Here is a 26,674-nt window from a genome sequence, read left to right on the forward strand (position 1 = left end):
ATCATTTGAAAAGTTATAATCTGCTGAACATTATTGTCTGAGTAAAACGTGTATCAGCCTTGTATATTAATTTATAAATTCTGCTATATGATTGTTACTATAATATGCTATAATTCTGGATAATACGCATAAAACCAGTTTTTCAGAAACAAAGGCACACTGGCCAGGGCCAGGTGTTAAAGCAGCCATTCACCAGCAGGTGGGAAGGTGTAAACAAGAAATGTACATTTCATCACAGAGATGGTTCATACCTCACATTGGCAACAGACTGCATGTTGCCTGCATCGCAGCTTGAGGTAATCCTCAAAGAGGGGAGAGTGGTATAAAAATGTGAGACAATGCCCTCCACTTCACCTTTTCTCCTCCCATCCTTTTGCTGATAACATCAATGAATACCTGGAGGACATTGAACTAAGGGGTCCAAGGCTGCAAAGAGACCCAGCCTATGAAATTTACTACAGCTTATGGTCAGAAAAACCTTTTGCTTTTAAGATTTTAAGTTCACTTAACCTGTTACATTGGGTATTAAATTGCATTTTTTTTCTTTTCTTTTCTATCTTGACTTTTATGCACAATACATTTATCTTCTTGTTTTATCTAAACCTTGTGTTTGGATTTAAGTGTTTGGGAACCATTGTTGGGATATCAAGATTTGTCCATATCATTTTCCTTAGATGAAATGACAGACTTTCTATGAGCTTGTATTATTCAGGAGAGTACTGAGAAGTACAAGATGCACACTTCTGGGGGAAAGTCTGGGAGTGGGAATCTGCTGATGTTCTTCTGCAGTGTAATTCATGAGTGGCTAGCTAGTAGCACTCAATGCTGTGTAGCTGGGAGCAAGTTACACTTTGAAGGCTGTGTGTTAATGGAGCCTGTTTTGCCTTTTGTCACTGTCACCGTATGTGTACTGGATGCTGCTGACAGAGGCAGTACTGCAGTGCTACACAGCAACATTCATTTGCCTTTGCAAGGTAGCAGAGACGATTACCATCCCTATTGCACCGTCTGCCATTGTAAACTGGCGATGAGATGATGGTTATCAGTCATTTTGCACCGTTTGCATTTGGAAATTGGCAATGATGGTTATCAATCCTTTTGTACCATCTGCTGCTGTCATGGGTGCTCCTGGCTGGCCTCGCTGAGGTTGGCCGGGGGTGCATGGACAAAAATGGGAATGACTCCCTGGGTCATTCCCTTCTTTATGTTTTGTCTAAAAATAGAGTCAGTCCTGCCTAGAATATGGGGCAAGTGTACTAGAGAACCAGAGAGCACAGCCACTCCGTGTCAGAGCCCCAGAGATCCTGCAAAAATGATGAGCTGCATGCCATTCTAGGGGGTGCCCCTGCAACAACCCCACTCGTTGCTTCCCTCCTCCCCCAACCCCCCATGGCTACCGTGGCAGTGTGCCCCCATTTGTGTGCTGAAGTAATAAAGAATGCAGGAATAAGAAACACTGACTTTAGTGAGATAAAATGAGGGGGAGGCAACCTCCAGCTCGTCAGGGAGGAGTACAGAAATCGGTTTAAAGAGCCCTTTATATCGATATAAAGGGCTTCGTTGTGTGGACGGGTGCAGGGTTAATTCGGTTTAATGCTGCTAAATTCGGTTTAAACGCGTAGTGTAGACCAGGCCTTAGACTCAAAACTATCTTAAATCCCAAGACTGAGAAATTAACTCCTGAACCACTAAGAATTTTCAAGTTCATGATATGGCATAGTGCAGTGGTTCTCAACCTTTCCAGCCTACTGTACCCCTTTCAGAAGTCTGATATGTCTTGTGTACCCCACGTTTCACCTCACTGAAAAACTACTTGCTTGCAAAATCAGACCTAAAAATACAAGTGTCACGCACACTGACAAATTGCTTACTTTCTCATTTTGCCTGTATGAAATTTTAGTTTGTACTGACTTCACTAGTGCTTTTTTATGTAGCCTGTTGTAAAATTAAGCAAATATCTAGATGAGCTGATGTACCCTTTGGAAGATCTCTGAGTTGATTACCACTGGCCTAGTGGATAGGGGGAAGCTGCAGTTGTGATTTTAGTAAGGCTTCTGACACACGCCCACATGACATTCTCTTAAGCAAATTACAGAAATGTGGTCTACATGAAATTACCACAGATGGGTGCATAACTGGTTGAAAGACCACACTCAAAGAGTAGTTATCAATGGCTTCCTGTCAAACCGGGAGGATGTATTTAGTGGGGTCCCACAGGGATCTGTCCTGGGTCCAGCACTATTCAATATTTTCATTAGTGACTTGGATAATGGAAAGCATGCTTATAAAATTTGTCGATGACCCCAAGCTCAGAGGGGCTGCAAACATTTTGGAAGACAGGATTAGAATTCAAACTTGATAAATTGGAGAAATGGTTTTAAATCAACAAAATGAAATTCAGAGATAAGAGCAAATTTCTACACTTAGGAAGGAGAAATCAAATGCACAACTACAAAATGGGATGGGAGGAGAGACAGGGCGGGAGTGGGAGCTTGGGGGAAGAGGGTTGAGGCTAGGGACACCATCCCTGTCCATCCAGCTAATAGACATTGATGGACCTATCCTCCATGAACTTATCTAGTTCTTTTTTGAACCCTGTTATAGTCTTGGCCTTCACAACATCCTCTGGAAAGAGTTCCACAAATTGACTGTGCATTGTGTGAAGAAATACTTCCTTTTATTTGTTTTAAAACTGCTGCCTATTAATTTCATTTGGTGACCCCTAGTTCTTGTCTTATGAGAAGGAGTAAATAACACTTATTTACTTTCTCCACACCAGTCATGATTTTATAGACCTCAGTCATATGCCCCCCACCAAGTTGTCTCTTTTCCAAGCTGAAAAGGACCAGCCTTATTAATCTCTCCTCATATGGAAGCTGTTCAATACCCCTAATCATTTTTGTTGCCCTTTTCTTAACCTTATCCAATTACAATACATCTTTTTTTTGAGATGGGGCAATCACATCTGCATGCAGTATTCAAGATGTGGGCATACCATGGGTTTATATAGGGGCAACATTATATTTTCTATCTTATTATCTATCCCTTTCTTAATGATTCCCAACATTCTTTTCACTTTTTTGACTGTTGCTGCACATTGAATGGATGTTTTCAGAGAACCATCCACAATGACTCTAAGATCTCTTTCTTGAGTGGTAACAACTAATTTAGACCCCCATCATTTTATATGAACAGTTAAGATGTTTTCCAATGGGCATTACTTTGCATTTATCAACATTGAATTTCATCTGCCATTTTGTTGTCCAGTCACCCAGTTCTGAGAGATCCTTTTGTAGCTCTTCACAGTCTGCCTGAGAATTAACTATCTTGAGAAGTTTTGTATCATCAGCAAATTTTCCCTCCTCACTGTTTACCCCTTTTTCCAGCTCATTTATGAATATGTTGAATAGAACTGGTCCCAGTACATGGCCCCTGGGAGCAACACTATTTACCTCTCTCCATTCTGAAAACTGACCATTCATTCCTACCCTTTGTTTCCTATATTTTAACTAGTTACTAATCCATGAGAGGACCTTCCCTCTTATCCCATGACAGCTTACTTTGCTTAAGAGCCTTTGGTGAGGGGCCTTGTCAAACACTTTCTGAAAATCTAAGTACACTATATCCCCCTATGCTTTTACTTTTAAGTATAAATGTGCTTCAACAGAAAGAGGTGTGTGGTAACTTGTAACTGCTGACAGCATACTATTCATAGCCCTTAGAGAAAAAGCAAAGCATTGGACCTTGTCTTTAGGCAGACTAGCTTGCTGGGGATATTAAAGTGAAAGGCAGGAAGCTGTCTAAATTTAAAACCCTGATCAGGAGGGAGAGAAATGTGAGTCTCCTTCCAAGAGAGGTGATGGTTTGGAGTTGGAAGGTGTCCTCAAGTGACTATGGTGGTGTGGTGTATGGAGGATTTACAGGTACAGATACCCTACATATTGTTTTGATAAGCTGCTGTTGTGCTCCCTTTGGGTTTGTTTTTTGTGTTTGGTAAGTTATACTGTTTCATTTCAAAGAATAATTGATTTATGTCTCCTCAGAAAGGATTACATGAAAAATAAGATACAAAATTACAGCCACTTTTCATGTATATTGTTTATATGCTTCTTAAAAATTGGTAACTAATTTTCTGAATATTTACTTTTTGAAAAAAGCAAGAAATTATAGCTGACAGTACCTACTCCGTTTTCTGTTCTAAATGACATTTTTTTAAATTTTGTAAGTTGTATTAAAATTGAAGTTGCATTACAAATGTTTTGTTTGAACAAAGTTTAATTTAATTGCTTTCAATATATTGATCAATGTGGCTCTGAGTGGTGATGTCCTTGTGGCAAGCTGAATTAAGTGAACAAGCTAGACTTGGACAAATGAAGAGATAGTCAAGTGATTTTTGTGGGAGAGAATTTAAAGAGATTCACAGGGGCTTTTTCACATGAGATCAAATTTTTTTCACTACAGATATAAATAAGAAGGTTACTCACCCTGTGCAGTATCTGAGGTTCTTTGAGATGGTTGTCACTGTGGGTGCTCCACTTTAGGTGTTCATGTGCCCCTGCACTTGTAATTGGAGATTTCTGGTAGCAGTGCTTGGTTGGGTTGCACCACCCGAAGCAGTTCTCTGGTGCTATGCGACCAACCCCCTCTCTGTTCCTTCTCTGCTGCAGAGCATCTAGTGAGAAACACCAAAGTAGAGGGGAGAACCGGCAGTAGTGGAGCACCCATGGGGACAACCATCTCAAAGAACTTCAGTTACTACACAGGGTGAGTAACTTTCTCTTCTTCTTTGACAAGTGTCCCTGTGGGTGCACCACTTTAGGTGACTTCAGAGCAGCGCCCTTCGGTGGAAGGAAGGGGCTTCGGAGTTGAAGTCATAGTAGATGATAATGCAGTAAGATCAAATAGTGCATCAGATGATATGTGATATTCTAATGCACAATGTGTAAATGTATGGGCCGAGGCCCAAGTTTACACTATACAGATGTCCATAAGGGGGACATGGTTAAGAAATGCTGTTGAAGCCGATAGAGCTCTGGTGGTATGTGTGTGAATCCTCGTTGGAGGTTGAAGATCATATTGGTGATAGCATAATTAGAAACATTCTGAAGTCCATCTGGACAGTCTTTATTTAGATATAGCATCTCCTTTTGACTGTTCAGTGATTGAGACGAATAATTTTGGAGACTTCCTGAACGTCTTTGTTCTGTCTGTGTAAAAGGCTAGCACACCGCAGACGTCCAGGGCATCTAGTGTTGACTCCCATCTATTCTCATGAGGTTTTGGGTAGAATGTTGGTAGGTGGATGGGTTGGTTGAGATGGAATGATGAGACGACCTTAGGTAAGAACTTAGAATGAGGTCTTAGAGTAACTATCTTTAAAGAATATTATGAATAGTGGGTGTGCCGTGAAGAATATTATGAATAGTGGGTGGCGGATGTGATGGCAACAAGAAACTCTGTGAGGCATTGAAAGGTGAGGAGGGAGCACGTCGCTAATGGTTCAAACAGGAGTCCAGTGATGCCCCGGAAGACTAAGTTAAAATCCCATAATGGAGAAGTAGTTCATACTTCAGTATAAATGTTGCTGAGGGCTTTGAGAAAATGCTTGGTGATTGGGTGCCCAAAAATGGATAAGTCGTCCACCTTGTCGTGGAATGCTGTGATAGATGAGAGGTACACCATGATTGAGCTCATGGAGAGGCCCGATTTCTTAAGTTCCAGCAAGTAGTCCAGTATCAAAGGTAACGAGGAAGAGATTGCTGTGATCTGTTTCATTTGGCACCAGGTATTGTATCATCTCCATTTGTAGATATATGTGATGGGTGGTTGTTCTGCGACTATTTAATAAAATGTTCTGTACTTCCTCTGAGCATGTAATTTCAGGTCCTCAGAGCCGTGGAGTAACCATGCCATACGATGGAGTCTTTCTAAGTCTAGGTGAAGGATATGGCCTGCGACCTGAGAAAGGAGACGAGGTAGAAGAGGAAGAATGTGTGGTTGGCACACCACCATTCTAAGAAAGTAAGGGAACCACATTTGTCAAGGCCATATGGGGGCTATCAGGATGACTTTGGACTTGTCCAATCTGATCTTGTGATTCTGAATGATGTGCAGGTCTCGGCCCTCAACCAAAGTCTCAAAATTGCTGCCTTGAAGTTGGTTGTTGAGATGTAGCAGGCTGAGGTGGAGGTTATCTCCGCCCTTGTTGTTCATATCGTCTGTGTGGTTGCATGTAGTGAATGGACCGGAATCTCTGTGAGGCATAATATCTGCCCTGTCTTTTCTTGATCTTAGGTGTATAAATGCCCAGGGACTGCAATATTGCCCTTGAGTGTGTGGAGGGACTCATCTGTTTTTGCTGCAAAGAGTTTAGGCCCTTTGAATGGAAGATCTTCAACTGTCGATTGCACCTCTCAGGGGAACCCAGAGAGATGTAACCAAGATGCCCTTCTCATCACTACCACAGTGGTTGCAGACTTTGCTGCTGTGTCTGAGGAGTCCAGGGCATCCTGCAATGCTGTCCTGGCTATAAGGTGTCCTTCCGAGATAATGGAAATGAACTGCTCTCTTTTCTCCTCAGGAATAAAAATCAATAAAGTCTGATAGCTTTGAATAATTAGTATGGTCATGTTTGGCAACTAATGCCTCAAAATTGGTGATCCTAACATGTAGAGTCGCCAAGAAGTAGGCCTTACAGACAAAGAGGTCAAGCCTCTTCCAATCTCTATTATAAGGCATGTTTTTGCAGTGTTGTTGTCTGCCCCATTCATTAACTGCATCCACCACCAAGGAATTTGGTGTGGAGTGTGAGAAGAGGAACCCCATTCCCTTTGCCAGCCCATAATATTTTTCAGACTTCTTGCAGATGGGTGGGATTGTTGCTGAGGTCTGTCAAATTGATTTTACTGATTCCATAATTGGGTCATTTATGGGTAGAGCGATTTTGGAACACGATGTCTGTAAGCTGTCTAGGAGTTTATGTTGTGCTACCTGGACTTCTTCCACTGAAACGTCCAATTAGCTCGCAACTCTCTTGTCAAGGTCTTGAAATTGTTTGAAATCATCTCCCGTGTTGGAAGGTGGGGCATGATAGTGTTGTTGGGGGAAGATGATGAAAAGTGGGCTGCTTGTGCCATCTCCTGCTCAGAGATCTCATCCTTCTCTTCAGTCACCTCTTCTGGAAGCTCAGATGGTCCCAGCACCAAAGGTAAGGGTGAATGACACACGCTCAACCTGGGTAGGCTGGGAGATTTGTGGTGTTGTGAGGGGTATTCCACCCATTGGCTCCAATAAGTCCAGTGTAGTGGAAAAGGTGCCCATACCAGAGTCAATCTTTGGGTTCAGTATGATATCCCCTTTGTGGTGGTTGATTTGGTCTGGTAGGCATGCAGATGGGAGAAGAATGGTGTGACGATTACCGGTATATTTCCCCTTCGTCCTCATCCTCATCACTTGAGAACGGGGGAGCAGATCGAGGTAGAGTGGTGAGGTGGCTCGGTACCAAACATGCCTGAGTGACATCGGTGCTCAGAATAGGAAATTCTGGCATCGAGGTGATCATTAGGTCCTTCTGGTGCAGGAATTGGTGTGGTGCCAGTAGCATCAGTGCCTTTAAAGGTGTAGCAATCAGTACCGACTGTTGCAGCATGATTGACGGTGTTGATGCGTGCACGGATTGCATTATACCAACAGAAGTTTGCACCACGATCTGCAGCGGTGCCGAGCCGCTCAGCGCCAGGTGTCTAATTAGCTCTGTCGGCACTAAAGCATGGGGTTTTGGTTTTCCCTTACTGCCCGTGTCAGAATGAGCCTGCTTGGAGTCTTTTGATCTTTTGGTACCCACGGTACTGGAGGGTCCCACTACTTCGGCCATGGAGAAGGCCGGTGCGCTCAGTACCAATGGGGTTTGCTAGTTTGAGGAACACCATTTTTTGGCAGATTCCCGAGGCAGAGAAGTTTTGGCCCACTTTTTGCCACCTTCTTAGAGGGATGATCTTTAGTCTGAGCCATGGAGGAAGGATTGCTGACAGATAGGGTCTACCTATGCTTCAGGGTCAAATGCCAGCCGGAGAGACTTCTCCGTTAGGCGGAATTTAAAATTGTAGGTCTCTTGCTTTCCTGATCCAGGTTTTTAGGTTGTGGCACTGTGAGCATTTTTGAGGTATGTGTGTCTCACCGAGGCAGTGAACACACTGCAAGTGCCTGTCAGACACAGGTACTGAAAGTCTGCAAGTGAGGCAGCATTTAAAACCCAGGGAACCGGTGATGCCTCTCAGAGGAGTGTTTCCCCCTGTAAGGGGAAAAACTAATAGCCTACTCTAACAGTTAACAACAGAAACCTAAACTTCTGGTCTGAAGAAAAAACAATTTTTTTGAGAGACAAAATAAATTTAATGGGAAAGAAGAGGAGAAAAGAATTAACTATAAAGAACAAGAATTAAATCTAACTAGTGAAAACTATGGTAATAAGACTAGGCACAGAGGTGCTGCTAGATGCTCCGACTCAAGCCAAAGGCAGTAGAAAAGGAACTGAGAGGGGGTTGGTCTCACAGTGCCAGATATCCACCTGAGGCAGCACCAATGGGGACCGTGCATGTGCAACCCAAACAGGCACTGCTACTACAAATCTCCGATTACACACACAGGGGCACATGAACACCTAAAGTGAAGCACCCCTAGGGACCCTCCTCGAAGAAGAACCTCAAGGTACGCTCCTTCCACAAAGCCAGAAGGGATTAAGGCAACTTTTCTCCGTGTTTTAACCAGAACGCTAGTTTGTTTGTTTTTAAATTATGAATGAACCACTCCACTGGAAGAGCATCTAATCCAGGGACCATCTGTATGTTCCATTATTGATCAGATTAGTCTGCTTATAAACACAGTTCCCTCTCCTGACACATAAGTAGCAACAAGGAATATCTTGAAGGACATAAAACAGTTAATTTAAAATGGAAGTAAATACTCACCTAAAGATAAATTTATCAACCCCTGGACTAAAGCTTACAGAATCTAAAAGAATTCCCAAAACAGTGAGCGAGATAACACCAGACATTCCAATCCATTCAGCTAAAGAGAAGAAAAACAAGTACATTAAATCCCATTTAATTTACTCTGTAGGTGACAAACTATATTTTAATTCATGATTAGATTTGCCTACTTAAAATAATTACTTTAAGTTTGCTTTTTGGGAAACTTTTTAAATGTGTTATTTGTACTATCGGAGAAAATATTAAAAATAAGTTTTGGCAATATAATTAAAAAGAGAAACATAATTCCTTCAAATTCTTCTTTTTCTTGTTATTGGTTCCTACACTGGTAGGTTCCTAAATCAATTATTTCTCTTGCATTTTTTTAAACTATGCTAAAACTACCCAGGCTAGTTTGTTTGGTTTCTTGCTTCAGCACCAGCCTTAAAAGTGATATCATCACAGGTCTGGAAATAAATAATATTTATTTAGTTGAAACGACTGAGCTATTAAGGGACATATTACATTTTGATTTCCCACTAGTCTAACAAAATTTTCTCTCCCACCCCCCTCTAATTTTTCACTAGCAGATTTACTGATTTGAAAAGAAGAAAATAAACTGTAACTCTATAACCAGTATTGTCAAAAAATACATGTAATCTCTTTGGTTTAAATTTTCAGGCAACCCTAACACTCAAATCAGTCAAAAGATATCAAATCAAGACAGAGCATGTAGCTAGTGGCTCAAAAGGGGGACCCGTCAACCAGGCCAGCTCCAAGTTCAGGTCCCACTGCAGGACTGGGGGCCTAACATACGGGAAGAGATGATCCAAACCCTTAAGGAACTTGTCAGTCAAAGCATGGGAGAATACTGTGTGCCCCTGCACCAGCTGGTGGAAGGCCGATATGGCCGCCAAGTGCACCTTGACAGACGAGGGCGCTAGGCCTTGGGCTCTGAGATGAAGGAGGTAGTCTAAAATGAGCTGGATCGGGGCAGCCACAGGTGAAACGCCCCACTCAGCTGCCCACTGGGAGAACTGAGACCACTTTGCCAAGTAGGCTCGAAGCGTGCAGGGTCACATGCTTTCCAAGAGGATGCACTGAACCCCTTCCAAGCATGTCCTCTCCTCCCAGCCTAACCATTGAGCAGCCACACCGTGAGGTGGAGTGCCGCTAGGTTGGGGTGGAGGCAGCGGCCCTGGTCCTGGGAGAGCAGGTCCAGGCGTGATGGTAATGGCCATGGTGGGGCGACTGCCAGGCTCGTGAGGGCCCCGTACCAATGTTGCCTGGGCCACGCCGGGGCAATAAGGAGGACCCATGCCCTGTCCGTCTTTATCTTTTCCAGGACCTTGCCAATCAGTGGGATCGGGGGGAAGGCATAGAGAAGTTGGCCTGATCAGGATAGAAGGAAGGCATCGGAGATAGCACCCATTCCCAGCCCCCCCAGCCCAGAGCAGAACCGGGGACACTGGCGGTTCTGCCGAGTCGCGAACGGGTCCACCTGGAGATTTCCCCACTCTTGGAAAAGTCTGTGCACCACCTCTGGGTGTAGAAGCCACTAGTGCTGAGAGGAGAAGTCTATGCTCAGGCGATCTGCCTGCGAGTTCCAGACGCCCAGGAGGTGGTAGGCCTGTAGGCAAATGTCGTGGGCTATACAGAAGTCCCACAGCCTGAGGGCTTCTTGGCAGAGGGCAGAGGAGTCAGTCTCGCCTTGCCTGTTGATGTAAAAACATCAAGGCAGTGTTGTCCATGAGAAGAGAAGGTTACTCACCTTGTGCAGTAACTGGGGTTCTTCAACATGTGTGTCCCTGTGGGTGCTTCACTTTAGGTGTTCGTGCGCCCCTGTGCTCATAGTCAGAGACTTTTAGTAGCTGTGCCGGTTGAATTGCATATGCTTGGTCCCTGCCTCATGCTGCTGCAGGCAGTTAACCGACACTGTGCAACCAACTCCCACTCAGTTCCTTCTCCACTGCAGAGACTAATAAGGAAACTCTGAAGTAGAGGGGAGAAGGGAAGGTAGTGGAGCACCCACAGGGGGACACATCTCAAAGAACCCCAGTTACTGCATAAGGTGAGTAACCTTCTCTTCTTCTTTGAGTGCTGTCCCTGTGGGTGCTCCACTTTAGGTGACTTCAGAGCAGTGCCCTCCGATGGAAGGAGGGGCTTTGGAGTTGAAGTCGTGACCTCTGATGGTAGAGAGCATCCGAAAGAGGTATCAGATGTTGCCTGTTGCTCCAAGGCATAGTGCTGTCTAAAGGTATGGGCTGAGACCCAGGCAGCAACTCTACAAACGTCCGTGATAGGTACATTGTGCAGGGAAGCCTTGCAGGCTGATAAGACTCTAGTGGGATGTGAGTGAATCCCCATGAGGGATTGGCAGTTCAACTGATGATAGCAGAGTTTTGTGTGATTATGAATCTACGTGAAAAGTCTTTGTTTAGAGATGGTGCTCGTTTTGGAGCATTTAGTGATGGATAGAAACAGTCTGGGTGATTTATGGGATCGTTTAGTCCTGTCAATGTAAGAAGCCAATGCTCTCCGAACATCAAAATTATGGAACGTGTAATCTGTTCTATCTGTGTGGGGTTTAGGGGTGTGGTCTGAGGGAGGCTTTATCCTCAAAGACGACCATGTATGGGGGTTCCACCATGAAAACCCACGGTGCTCCCACATGTCTGACAGATGTCATTGCTATAAGAAATGCTACTTTCATAGAATGGTGTAGCAGTGATTATGTCATCCTGGGTTCACGTGGGGAAGAGATGATGATTTGAAGGACCAGGTTCAGGTCCCATGGTGTAGTAGGCTCACAAAGGGGGGAGGGATAGCTCAATGGTTTGAGCATTGGCCTGTTAAACCCATGGTTGTGAGTTCAATCCTTGAGGCGGCCATTTAGGGAACTGGAGTAAAAATCTGCCTGGGGATTAGTCCTACTTTGAGCAGGGGGTTGGACTAGATGACCTCCTGAGGTCCCTTCCAATTCTATGACAGTTCAGGGTAGGCATTATTGAGTCTTCTGAGGAAGCATTGGGCCAGTAGATAGGTAAAGACAGGATGGCAATCCACCTTGGAGTGGAATGTTGTGATGGTAGGTAGATTGACTTTTATTGAGCTCATGTATAGGTCTGACCATTTGAGTTCTAATAGGTAATGCAGTATAAAGGGTAATGTCCCTGGGATGGAAATCATCCATTTTAGTTGGCACCTGACCTTAACTCATCTCCCCTTCAGGGTGTATGGGAACAGTTCATTTCTGTTCCACTGTGTAACTATATTTTGTACCTCCTCTGAACAGGTCAGCTCAGGTTCTGTGAGCCATGGAGGAGCCATGCTCTCAGACGGAGTTTCTGTGGATGCAGGACACAGCCTGAGTCCTGGGACAGCGGGTGAGACAAAGTGAGAGTATGATTCATAGATGCACGGTCATACTGAGGGGTAAGGATACCATGGTTTGGCGAGACCATGATAGTAGAATTACTGTGGCCCATCCAGCCTGATCTTGTGGATCACTCAGTTCAAGAGAGGAATCGGAGGGAAGGCATAGAGAAGGGGAGCGTTCCACTCGAGGAGGAATGCATCGCCTAACGACTGCACACCGAGACCTGCACCAGAACAAAAACGAGGGCGTTTGGTATTTTGTGCAGTTAATAAAAGGTCTACTGAGGGGAATGCCCGGTGTTCAAATACATGTAGGAGTACTGAAATACATGTCGAGCTCCCTTCGCGGTCCTGAGAAATTTGTCTGCTGAGGGTATCTGCTGTGGTGGTGTGGATATTGAGGCTGACACACCATTGTCGGGGTTTTATGGCTTGCACAGAGGTCCTATGAGTGTGCTCCCCCTTGTCTGTATATATAATACATACAAGCTGAGGCTTCAAATAGCCTTGTCCTTGATGAATGGCAGGAATTGGGAGCAAGCGTTGCGGACAGCTTAAAGTTCCAATAGGGTTATATGTCAAAGGGATTCTGCAGGAGACCAGCAGCCCTATACAGAATGTGGGTGCAGGTGTGCTCCACATCTCAGGAGTGAGGCATTTGTGGTCTGAATGAAGGATGCCCCCATGCATACATTGGTCAGTTTTGCCCACCAGAGAAAGGGGTCCTTTATTTTGCCTGATATCGTGAGGTGCTTGTTTATGCTGTGCCTGTGTGGAACAAAGTTGATAAGTAACCTTCCTTGTAGGCAAACAATGTTTAATCTGGTATGTCTGACAGCAACTGTTGTGGCTGCCACGTGATCATGGAGTTGGGGGCAAGTCCTGGCAGATTCCTGTGGGCTATTTCACAAAGTGAGTATGAGGCTGGTGAGAATGAAAGAACATTGTCTTGGTAGTGAGGCTATAGAGAGTTGAGGTGGGCCCCAATGAAGTCCAGCTCTTGCACTGTTGTTAGAGTGGGCTTCTCGATATTTATTAGGAAGCCCAGATTCATGAAGAGGGTTACCACCTCTTCAGTGGCTTGCAATGCTGTCTGCTGGGTTGATGCTTTTAGCAGGCAGTCGCTTATAGTGTGACCATCTTGAATCATTGTGTTTCTGACGAACCTGTTGAATTATCAGAGGTTGAGCACTGGTCTCCATCCACCAGAGTTCTTCTTAGGGGAAGTTGATGGTTGGGATGCAGCTTGAGAAGCAGATTGTTGTCCCCTCAGGGCCTGTGTCTGTGACCCTGTGAGTCAAATCACCGCTGTTGTTGTGAATACATTGGCCAGTGGTATCGCTGGGATGTAAAGTAATTCCTCTGTTTCCTCTTCGGTTTGGGGTTATAGGTTCCCAAGGATCGGAGAATCGCTCATGAGTCCATGAGTGAGTGGAGTGAGTCGTCTGTCCTTTTGGCGAATAATTTGGGCTGGCAAGTCTTCCACCATGAATTGCACCTCTTTGGAGAAGCCAGAAAGAGAGAGCCATGAACTTCTCATTGCACCCACCGTCAACGGAGATGTTGCAGCCCTGTCCTCAGAATCAAGTGCTGCGAATTGTTCTCCCTTTTTCTTGGCAATAAATTAATCAATTTGAACATTTTTGTGTAGTTTGTATAGTTTTATTTTGTTAGTAATATTGCATAGTTGGCTATGCAGAGGTGAGGAGTAGCCAAGGAGTAAGCCTTATTGCCAAAACTGATCAAGTTTTTTCCAGTCCTTATAATGAGTTGTGTTTCAGGGCTGTTGTTGCATGCCACGTCACTGGACTGCGTCTGTCACTAAGAAATTAGGCACTGGATGAGAAGTCGACACCCTTTGTTGATATACACCTCCTGTTGGACCTTCTGCAGCCGCAGGGGCAGCATCGGGGGCCATGGGGCCCATTGATACCACGGTGCCGGCCAAGGAGCCCAGTGCCACTGCTGTGGCACCAGCGGAGCAGGCTGTTCAGCCTCACTGGCCTGTCCCATCGATCAACGGCTACAAAGGGAAGCCGGGCTGGCGTACGATCTGTGGCTGTCCCTAGACTGGGATAAGCGGCAGCATCAGGAACGGTGCCAATGGTAGCAACTGCTCCGCAATCAGCTCTGGTGGGAGGATCCGCGACGCCGAGGTGCCAGCAATTGACGCCCGGGACTGCAGGAGTGGTACTGCAGCGGGGTCCTGGAATGAGACGATGAAGAGGAATGGTGCCAATGTTCATGTCACAACTGGTTACAATAGCCCCTCAGAGACAAGGACTTTTGGTGCCATCAGTCTTGGTCTCGAGCGGAGCGGTGCCTGGAGCTCCTGTTAGTTGGAACCCAGCCAGACAACCTGGTAGGGGTCGAAGGTGACCGGCATGGACTACCGCACCGGGCGGTGCGCTGAGCAGCAAACAGCGTCAGAAACATTCCCTCGACTGCAAACGGTACCGAGCAGGGGGGCCACTGTGGAAATCCCAACAGTGTCTTGCCTCTGGACCAGGGAGCCAGCGTTAGTGGTGCCCCTGGCACCAGCAGGACATAACGTCCCAGGCCATTTGCAGGGCCTCAGGCATGGTGGGCATCCAGACAGTCAGGGAAGCCTGCTCCGAATAGGCCACGCTACTCTGCTTGACCTGAGTCGGAGGCCTGGAGGCCAATGGGGACCAAGGACTGCCCAACATGCGTCTAGCCTCTCCCCCAGTCTGCTCCAGGGCTGCAGCAGAGAAGGTTTCTTCTTAGCCTTCCTGGAGTGCCCCAAGGATGGGAAGCTGTGCCGACTGGTAGGTAGCACCGAGGGGTCACCACGCGCCGACACTGTGGTACCTGGTGCCCAACGAACAACAGTGCTAGAGGAAAGCTGCAGACAAGCTGGAGCAGAGCAGTTCGCAAGCACCTTCATTGGCAGCAAGAAGGAACTGAGGGTGGGGGAAGCACACAGCGCCCCTTATACCACGCCATGGAGGCGCCACTCCAGGGGTCATAGAGGCGCTCCCCTATGGGTACTGCCAGGGGAAAAACTTCCGGCACCAGTGCACATGGCGAGCACACACACCTATTGTGGAATACACATGAGCAGTCACTCGAAGAAGAAAATAGCCTTCTCACAACTCCCGTAATACAATAATTATGGTGCTCTAACTCTGTCTCTGGAATGGCTCATAGGCAGGCTGGTTGAAGCAATACTTGTGGCAAGGGGAGGAAGCATAGGCAGTTATGGGGACCTAACATTACCCTGGCAGAGTATCAGTCAGACTGTATCAGTCCCTGGAAAAATACAGTAGTGCATAAATATTCCAACACACATGTGAGTGAAGGCAAGGTTACTCACCTTGTGCAATAACTGAAGTTCTTCGAGATGTGTCCCACTGTGGGTGCTCCACTTTATGTATCAGTGCACTCCTGCACCATTGATCAGAGAATTTCAGCAGCAGTGTCCGTCTGGGTCGCTCATGCAGAGTGGTTGTCTCACGGCACTGTTGGTGCCTCATCTATCATGCGTGTGACCCAACCCCCTCAGTTCCTGCTCTACTGTAGAGTCCCTAATGCAAACTCCAAAGTACAGGGTGAGGGGAGGATGGTGGGTAGTGGAGTACCCACAGGGACACACATCTTGAAGAACCTCAGTTACTGCACAAGGTGAGTAACTGTCTCTTCTTCACATGATGTCTGTATGGGTGCTCCACTTCAGGTAACTGTAGAGCAATGCCCCACTGTGGATCGAAGGAGCTTCAGAGTTGCTTGAGTGATCGAGGATAGCACTGTGAAACTTAACAGTGTATCCAATTCTGAGCCCTGAGTGACTCCTGGGCTCCACGCACTGCTCCCGCCACATGCCCCAGTTGCGCAGGTCCCATTGGCCAGGAACCACAGCCAACGTGAGCTGTGGGGGTTGGGGCCTGCAGGCAGCACGTGGAGCCCCCTGGCCCCTCCTCCGCCTAGGAGCTTCAGGGCCATGCCAGTGGGAGCCGAGGAGCCCCCCACCCTGAGGTAAGCGCCCCACCCATCCACCAACTCCCTGCCCCTAGCCCTGAGCCCCTTCCCACACACCCAAACTGCTGCTGCTGGCCGCTGCAGAAGTCACAGAGGTCATGGAATCTGTGACTTCTGTGACCTCTGTGACAGACTTGCAGCCTTACTGATGATTGCAGGCAGGATGCCCTGCGCATTACAACAGCTTTGGCTGTTCTTGCCACCATATCTGCCACATGAAGGGACACCTGTAGTGCAGTTCTGGCGACAAGTTGTCCCTAGGGGAGTAAACCTTTGAACTGTTCCCGCCTCTCCTCTGGAAGGTCATTAATAAAATAATTCAGTTTGCCATAACTGTCATAGTCATATTTGGCCAGGAGCATGCTGTAGTTTGCCACACAGAACTGTAAGGTCTCAGAACAGTAGACCTTTTGCCTCTTCCAGTCCTTATCTGTGGAGTAGATGTATACTAGCAGCAAAGAGTCTTGTGGCACCTTATAGACTAACAGACATGTTGGAGCCACAGGACTCTTTGCTGCTTTTACAGATTCAGACTAACACGGCTACCCCTCTGATACTAGATCTATACTGTGGCTGTTTGCCGTGTTGGTTTGAGGCCTCCATTACCAGGAAATTGGGGGGTGGGAGGGGGAGGAGGAGGAAAGGAAGTTTATATCCTTGGCAGGCATGTAATACTTCCTGTCCACCCTCTTACATATTGGTGGGACAGTAGCTGGTGTTTGCCAAACAGTCTCTCCTGGCTTCATCAGGGCGTCATTTATGGGTAGCGCAATTTTAGAGGTTTAAGAGGTCTGGAGAATCTGGAGGAGTTTGTGCTGCGTGTCAGACACAGGGATCTCCTGACTCTGCGCCACCCTTTTAAACAGTTTTTGGAACTGGTTAAAATCATCGGCAGTGATGGGAGCATTATGGTTTTGTCTGGTGATGAGGAGTTATGTGCAGGTGAGATCATGTCCTGCTCTGTGCCCTCCTCTTTCTCATCCCCCATTTCCTCAGGGACATCAGAGGTCTCCGGTATGCAGCACGGTGGTGGCAATCTTATCTCTCCTCTAAGAGGGGTTGGAGGTCAGTTGTAATGTGTCCTGTATGTTGCCCATGGGTCTCAGGGTGACCACTGCATGGGAAAAGGCATGGGTGGGCACATCCATGGCTGTCCGTACTAAGGCTGAATGTCTTGCCCATATTGAGCCCTTGATTTCATGGGTCCCAAAGGTGGTCTGTTTTTGACAGGTGAAGAGTGGTGCAAAGCAAAAGCAACCTCTTCCTGTTTATCATCCTCATTGCTAGAGAATGGAGGGGCAGTGGGTGAGGCTGATTGCTCCGGTGCTGTATGCTCTGGGGAGCCATCGGTGCTGAAGAGCAGCAAGAGTGGTACTGAGGATACCATGATGTCTTTCTGGTGTAGAAACTGATGTAGTGCCATCAATTTTGTTACCGATGTCAGTATTTTAGATGGTGCCATGGACAGTCCCGATGGTTTCTGACCTGACTTGCTCAGTGTGGACTATGCCATCTTCACCCTCTCTGTCAGTGCCAAGGAAGTCGTTGGCACTAGTGGTGGTGGCACAGCCATTGGTGAGGGTTTTGGCACTGTGTATTTCACCGGTGTTGTTGGTGCCATAGAGGAGGAGGAGGAGGAAGGTTTAGATGTGTGCCTTGACTTCTTCTCTTTCTAATGGGGTCCCAGTGTGGATGGTGCCAGAGGTGCCTGGTGCCTCAAAGGTGCTTACCCGCAATGCGGTTGGCACTGAGGACAGCGACCTAGCAGGAGACCATTTTATTTTAGTCTTTGCAGTGAGGTCATAGCTCTTTTCCTCGATCTTTTTGAGGAATGAGCCTTATCCTTCACTGAGGGTGATGTACCTGGGAGTCTTTTGGCCAGTCAGAAGCCAGTCAGATGAGCTTCAGATGGAAGTCTTGATCCTGTCTAGCTCTGGCCTTCAAAGTACTGCACTGAGTGCACTTCTGGGAGATGTGTGACTCACCAAGGCAATGGACACAGAGGGAATGACTGTCAGGCAGGGATAGTGTCTCAGAAGGCGCCACATCTTTTAAAACCCGGAGAACCAGGCATTGTTGAGTGTGGTTGAATGTTTCCTGCTCTGAGGAAAGAAAAAGAAAAAAATTAAGTAACTAAGACTAATGAAGACTAGCTAAACTACTACTAACTATACTATGAAACTTAAAACTATTTTGAACTAGTTTTTCTAGGTTTCCAGCTCAGGCTGGGACCAATTGAGAAGGAACTGAGGGTGTCGAGTCGCACATACAATAGATGAGGTGCCAATGGTGCTGCAAGACAACCACGGCGCACGCACAATCCAGATGGATACTGCTGCTGAAATTCTCTGATCAACAGCACAGGGGTGCACAGACACCTGAAGTGGAGTACCCACAGGGACATCATTCAAATTAAGAATATCTTTCTACGTAAAAATCATACTGTGCATAGTTTTCAAATTTAAATAGATTTCTCTCTTACCTGTAAATGGTATTTCTGTAATGGGAAATGTCAGTCTCTAACAAGATGAAAATTTTGCTTAAGTCACTCTTGAACAAGCAGAAATGACTAGTGAAAGAGCAGAAGTTCTGGCCACCAATGCAGGTGATCTAGCAGCCTCCCCCATGAATGCTATTTAACTCACAATAAAGTATATTTATAAGTTGAGAGGGGAGAGGCACTTGGCTGGAGTGAGAAATGGTTAAAGAAGAGTAAGAAAATCACACCCAAGTTTGGCTCAAGTGAACACTTAACCAACGATAATACAACAGAAAAAACTTGAAGTTGAAACTACATATAAAGAAAAAGTGATTGGCCTCAATGAAAAATATTTCAGAAATAGGACAAACAACAAATAAGGGTATGTCTACACTACCAGAGTAGTTTGATTTAACTTAACTCGAATTTGTGGAATCGACCTTACAAAGTCGAACGTGTGTATCCACACTAAGGACAGTAATTTGACTTTGTGAGTCCACACTAACGGGGCAAGCGTCGACATTGGAAGCGGTGCACTGTGGGCAGCTATCCCACAGTTCCTGCAGTCCCCACTGCCCATTGGAATTCTGGGTCGAGCCCCCAGTGCCTGCTGGGGGAAGAAATGTGTCGAGGGTGCTTTTGGGTAACTGTCATCATTCAACCGTCACTCCCGCCCTCCCTCCCTGAAAGTGCCGGCAGGAAATCAGTTCGCGCACTTTTCTGGTCAGTGACAGCGCGGACACCACAGCACTACGAGCATGAAGCCCGCTGCGATCATCGCTGCAGTTATGGCCGTTGTCAACTCCTCGCACCTGATCGTCCACCTCTTCCACAGTCAGCTGCTGAGAAATCGGGCGAGGAGGCTCCGGCAGCGCGGTGAGGACATGAAGTGTGAGAGTGGCACAGACCTCTCACAAAGCATGGGACCCTGCGGCGTGGACATCATGGTGGCAATGGGTCATGTTCATGCTCAGGAACGGAGGTTCTGGGCCCGGGAAACAAGCACGGACTGGTGGGACCGCATAGTGCTGCAGGTCTGGGATGAATCACAGTGGCTGCGAAACTTTCGCATGCGTAAGGGCACTTTCCTTGAACTCTGTGAGTTGCTGTCCCCTGCCCTGAAGTGCAAGGACACCCGGATGCGAGCAGCCCTCACTGTGCAGAAGCGAGTGGCCATAGCCCTCTGGAAACTTGCAACGCCAGACAGCTACCGGTCAGTAGCGAACCACTTTGGCTTAGGCAAATCTACTGTGGGGGTTACTGTGATGCAAGTAGCCCACGCAATCGTTGAGCTACTGCTCTCAAAGGTAGTGACCTTGGGAAACGTCCAAGTCGTCATAGATGGCTTCGCTGCGATGAGATTCCCAAACTGGGGTGGGGCTATAGATGGAACTCACATCCCTATCCTGGGACCGGACCACCAGGCCAGCCAGTATATTAACAGAAAGGGCTACTTTTCAATGGTGCTGCAAGCACTGGTGGACCATAGGGGACGTTTTACCAACATCAACGTCGGATGGCCGGGCAAGGTTCATGACACGCGTGTGTTCAGGAACTCTGGTCTGTTTAGACGCCTGCAGGAAGGAACTTTCTTCCCGGACCACAAAATAACTGTTGGGGATGTGCAGATGCCTATAGTGATCCTCGGGGACCCAGCCTACCCGCTAATGCCCTGGCTCATGAAGCCCTATACAGGCGCCTGGGACAGTGACAAGAAACTCTTCAACTACCGGCTGAGCAAGTGCAGAATGGTGGTGGAGTGTGCTTTCGGACGTCTCAAGGGGAGATGGAGGAGCTTACTCACTCGCTCAGATCTCAGCGAAACCAATATCCCATTGTTATTGCAGCTTGCTGTGTGCTCCACAATCTCTGTGAGAGCAAGGGGGAGACCTTTATGGCGGGATGGGAGGTTGAGGCAAATCGCCTGGCTGCTGATTACGCTCAGCCAGACAGCCGTGCGATTAGAAGAGCCCAGCGGGAAGCGCTGTGCATCCGGGAGGCTTTGAAAGCTAGGTTCCTCGGTGAGCGGGGTAACCTCTGACTGTTATGTTTGTTTACAGAGAAGCTGAACCTGCCCCCATTTCTTTACCCAGTTAATGTTGACTATCCTCTGCAGTTACATACCCCGTTCACCCCGCTCCCCCACTTCCAACACACATTTAAAAATAAAATGCATGGCACTTTGTTAATGAACACCATTTTCTTTATTACTGCTTTGGCGGGAAAGGGTTAAAACTAGGATGCAGACTGTGGTGGGTAGGGTGTGTACTGATGTAAAGACCGCTTCTAAACTCGTGGAATGACAGGCTCCTGCTCCTAGAGCGGTCTGCAGTGCCGGACTGGTTGTTTCAACGGAGCCTGCCATCCCTCCTTTTCGGGACTCTGTGTGTGGTGGCTATGTGACCTTTTTGCGGGGGAGGACGGTTACAGATTCCCCTGCTGCGTGGCTCTTTGGTCCAGGACAAGGACCGCTGCAGAAGATCTGTAACCGCCCTCCCCCGCCACAAAGTCACGTACCCCCCACCCACACAGAACATGAAAACCACCTCACAGACCGACCAGGGTGCTTACTGACTTCACTGTGTGTGTGACCTGCTGCTGATCCTGCCCCCCTGTATTTTTAATAATCAACTAGACAGTTAGGGGATGAAACTGGGATTGGGGCTTGGGTGAGTCAGGAAGGGAAGGACTTCTCAAAATTTTGCATACTAGCAGTGCAAACCACAGTACAACAGAATAATGGTCTTATCGACTCTTAATAGATAAGAAAACCTCTCTTTTCTCTGAATGGGTAAAATCAATCTCTAACTTAAGGGGATCTGTGCACTATTTCCTCAACAATAGGGCAGGAAAATTTCTCAAGATCATAAGTTAAACAAGCCTTGAAAAAAGCTGTATCAGCACAAATGCAAGTGTCTATATTGTCTGTGATCCAGAACGTTATACGTAACACTGATACATATTATGATTCACCTGGAAAAATATTTGTGTGGGCTTTTAGCCTCTCAGAATAAATGAACAAATTCTCATGAACCCCAAACCCCTATTTTCTATTTATATAAAGTTGTGTGGCCTTTTTAATTATTTAAATATGAAGGCATCCCTTTCAGAGAGGCTGGAGCTTTGAATTACCTCTGAGAGCACTGTGCATTGTAGTTGAGAGGTTTGACATGAGACAAAGACTCCTACCCAGGCCTGGATGCACTACCTTGTCCACCTGATTTGAAGAACACCAAAACTACAGAAAGCTTGAGCCTCAAATCTAAATTCTGCAATTTCATTGTCTACTTATAGTTCTCCAAAAGTGACATAAGCAAAAAAAAAGTGCTATGTAATATACTGACTGTCCATGTGAGGCCACATATTTGCACTGAAAACTTTATGTGGCCATTTTGCAAACACCATATGTAATATTTTGTAATCTTTTTTCTTTTCAAAAGAATATAATTTAACATAAACTAATCATGTTAAACTTACATAATAAAATAAAAAAGATGTACACCGTAGCCTTGTTAATGTTAGTATGAGAACAGTAAAACTTTCATTTACTGACCTGCAGTGCTTAAAATTGTTTAACCGTTTACAGTTTTTCCATTTATTAGTTTTAATTCCTCTCTACCCTGCAAAATTGGACTCATGGTAACTAAGGCACCTGGATTTACAGGATTTACAAGAAATTATATACAATTTTAAAATGCTTCTTTAATGTAATATTAAAGTTAAAATAAAAGCAGTCAAATGCAAAGTAACAATGCAGAATTTAAGGTTCTCAATACAACATTATTCATTCCTAGGTTTAGATATTAAGTATGTAATTTACCATATTTCTGTTTATGCTGTTAAATATGTCACACATGGCTAGGTTAACATCACTGTAATGTAACATTTTTGTTAGTAAATAAATGTATATTTGAATACGCATAACAAAAAAACCCCTCAGAAAATCAGGTTCAGTTTTGTTTAGTTGAATTAATAGGGGCATAGTTATTCCTTGTCTTACCAATGAAGAAAATCAGGTATGCCATTGAGAAGCTTAGAATTACTTCAGTTAATCCATCATTGAAGATATGAGACAGCCAATATTTAACTATTCTTGAACTCAAAAATCCAAATATGGTACTGGCAAAAATTTTTAATACTAGTTTAATAATAATTTCTTTTGCTGTAAAAGAAGAAAATAAGATTGAATTATAAATTAGTAATTCACTTTTTAAAAATGCATTCAAGTGGAGTTAAAATTTCTGTTGCACAAGAGAGACTTCTTGTCCCTATAGCTTCTGGAATGCAAGACTTCAACACACCAAATTCAAACATTCGATAACTAGGAAATGCTCAGCTAAGCTCTCTCCACATGTCTTCAAAAAGAACGTTAGTTTGACAACAACAAAAGCCCACAGACTTATGAAAACCAGGAAAGATATTTGAGGACAAGAAAGTATTGTAGTACAACAGCAATCTTAATGAATTTTTGTAAGCAAATTTCCACTGTATTTTTAAATATGTGAATTAGCCAAGCTAGCAGAGGGTTCTGACATTTCTATCAAAAAATGAGTTTACTCTTTCATATCTTTGCATGCAATGTCAGATAATGATTTTAATCTTGCAGAGTTTAACTCTGGGGTCATCCAGAACAACAGACCTCCAGAAAGAGTCACTGCTGGAGATTGGCTGCAAAGGTAAGAGCCTACCCACGGTTGAATGTTTTCAAATTTTACGCCAAACTCAACACTGGCCACAGTTCTACTTCATCTCTAAAAAACCCCTCCCAACAATCTGTCCTGAGGTATAGGACTATGGTGACTACAGCGAACTATACACAAAGCATCAAAGCTCAGAAACAAGAGTGCCATGAATATTGGGGGAAATTGCAGCTCCAAAAACACATGAAGCATAGTCAATATTGTCAATTAAAAAAAGGTTACATAAAACTGACAATGAGACCAAACATTCCTTTTGAGGTCCTCCTGATGACCTCCAACAGGGAGGTGATTGGAAACACAAGATCCTTCAGAGTCCTTAAAAGATAATTACACTCTCTATAACAAAAATGGTGGAAAATAAATTTGTTTGGTCCCCTCCTCTATACAACCACAATAGGGTAAGACCTGTGGTGGCCAGGCTCTTATAGGCCTCCAAAAATTCATAAGTGCTAGTGGGTCCCCTATGATGATTTGGGAGCTTTGTCTGTCCAAATTATGAATTCTGGTTGACATAATGAAATTTTATAATAAAAATCACTGTATCATGAATGCCTCTCTCTCTGTGTATCGACCGTGTCTTACCAGCCTGAAAAGCATGCCTTCCTCAGACTGAGGATAACAGGAAGGTACTTTGAACTCAACAACCCAATTCAGGTGCAAACACTCAGAAATAACACGTGACCTCAAGCTTAAGAAAACCACTTTTACCCTGCCCCTCTGCAGGGATGGGATGGGGGGTGGGGGTGAAGGTTGGATCAGTGGAAAGTTACCAAAAGACACAACAAAGGAAGAAGACATTGGAAGTGGGGCATACAAACAAGAGAGAGAACACAGGAAAAGGAAGCACGTGGCAGAAGAGAGCATACTCATAGGCACTGGGGGAAGAGAACTTCATGAAGGAGAAGCACCCCAGAGTGAAGAAGCCTAGGTGAAGCAGCAAACCCTGTCTGCTTTGCTGGACGCAGATGGTCACCCCTATGGACTCCCATAGGAAGGATTAGCTAGGAAGGGTGTACTGCAGTTAGAATGTTTAGTCTTTTCTAAATTATTTGTTCTCTCTCGTGCTTTATATGATTAAGGAAATAAAAAATTGTGTTAGACTCTGTGGAAAGTTAATCCATGTGTGTTATATGTTTTGCAGTTACTATGAGCCTCCAGAAAGAATTAAACTGTAAATCAGAAGGCTTACAGCTTGAGGTAGAGTTCTGGAAGAGAATATATTTAACTATGAGGGAGTCTGAAGAGTTAACCCTATGCTCGGGTGGGGAGGAGGGAGGCAAGGCAGCTGGACAGTGGATTACAGTTCTCAGAAGGGAGAATTAGACATAAAGAATTTGCACCTTGAGGATGTGCCTAGGGAACCCAATATTGAGCAGTGACTGGACTCTATGCAAACTTTGGAGGCTTAAAACACTCAAGGATCCAGAGGCTTGGATCTCCTCACCGCAGTCTGGAGGATGGCCAGCGGAGGGCGCCCAACTGGATCTTTGAAACTCCCAATGAGTTTAAAGTTAGATATGTAAATGTGTCTTCCAAATAAGCCCCCTCACAATCCACTGACAAAAATCTGATTCTTGCAACACACATGCTCAGCCCGGTGGCCACACCCTCTGGTTTCCCAACGGCTATAATCAGTTTATACAATGTCAATGCTAAAATGTCACAATTTTGAAATTTCAGAGGCAACAGGAAATATGAAAAACAAGGTGTTTATTTTAACCCAAATAGCTTTACTGAACTATTTAACATTATAAAAATTAGTATCATTCGGTACTGTTATGCATCTTTACTTCTGAATGTTTTAAATATATTTTATCCTGTCTCAAAAGTGTCAATTTATCATAGAATTTAGTGTGCGTTTACCAGAGAAATCAGAGTTCTGTTGCATAACTAGGATCTCACAGGCCTCAGAATAACTGAGGATGAAAAGAGAATAAATATTATGGAAAATATTGCCTTACCAACTTCAGTATGTGGGTCAGATACAAGATCCCTGTAAAGTTCAAAAACAATTGCAGTGGTAACATCATTGAACAAAGACTCTCCTTTAATTAGATTAATGATGATTTTTGAAAGACCTTAAAAAAAGAAAATAGAACAAACTATTATATGAAACTCTTCTACTACACTAATGAAAATTAGGGGGTTAGCTACAGGAAAATTGCACCAATTCAACCTAAGGTGTGATTTTAATCCACTTTAAGTAAACTTGCTGCACAAAAGGTTGTGTGGACACACTTTTTTCAACTTAAACCAAATTTATTTCAATTTAGTTTAAGTTGATTTGGAATAGGTTTAAGTTAAACCAGAATAAGCCACTCTTACAATGAAATGAGAGTGTCTACAAAGGGATTTGCAATAGTTTAACTAAATCAGTTTAAAACCAATTTAAGTTAAACTGGTGCAACTTCTGCATGTGGACAAGACCTAAGTTACTTATCCTAAGTGGCATTTCTCTGAATTTCCACAGATTCACATTCTTAAAGTCAAATACCAAGCCATGAAAATAACTTGAGGTAATGAGAGTTTGTACAACCAACAGGCACATATGCTGATGCAGAAAATATATTTCCAGAGTATCTGCATAGAACCAATAACTTGGAAGATAAGTAGGGAGGTGGCTGCATAAATGGAGGTTACTTGCCTATAACCAGAGTTCTTCTAGATTAGCCTCTGCATATTCACGTTTGTGGGATCATGTAGCTGCATCACAAGCTTCCAGCACCTTTTGGAAAGCAGTGTCTGTTGGGGCTATTCACCCCTCTTCCCCCCTTTTCCCCCTCCCATCCTGGAGGGTTCTGAAGGTATGAACAATGAGGATGGCCTCAACTATGCTTCAATTCCTTCCAATAATTTGGGAATTCCTAACCTGAAACTCTAAGGAAGTGGGGCATAGAGCACAAAGTGTGAATATGCAGAGGCTCATCTCCAATAATTCTTGTTACAGATAAGTATAGAACGATTATTGCCAGATAGTAACTGTGGTTCTTTCAAATGTTCTGCACATGTGAATCCTACTGATGGTGTCCATGTGCCCTAGCACAAAAGTTCAGAAAGTTTTCATTAGCAGCATTCAGTACATGTTATGCATGTGACCAGTACAACAAAAAGAGGGGCATAAGAAGTGTAGATAGCCAGAGTTTGGAGCCCCA

General features: G+C 45.0%; 1 long non-coding RNA gene and 1 pseudogene across 1 annotated transcript; one reads left to right on the forward strand and one right to left on the reverse strand.

Annotated features, from left to right (window-relative positions):
* The window catches only part of LOC123369017, a 322,921-nt pseudogene that overhangs the window by 256,523 nt on the left and 39,724 nt on the right, over positions 1–26,674 (reverse strand).
* Positions 325–6,389, forward strand: LOC123369967. The gene is made up of 3 exons (XR_006579217.1): positions 325–467; positions 5,884–6,021; positions 6,295–6,389. It is a non-coding gene; the product is annotated as an uncharacterized LOC123369967 (long non-coding RNA).

This window comes from Mauremys mutica, chromosome 4, assembly GCF_020497125.1.
Source record: "Mauremys mutica isolate MM-2020 ecotype Southern chromosome 4, ASM2049712v1, whole genome shotgun sequence".
Lineage (NCBI taxonomy): Eukaryota > Metazoa > Chordata > Testudines > Geoemydidae > Mauremys > Mauremys mutica.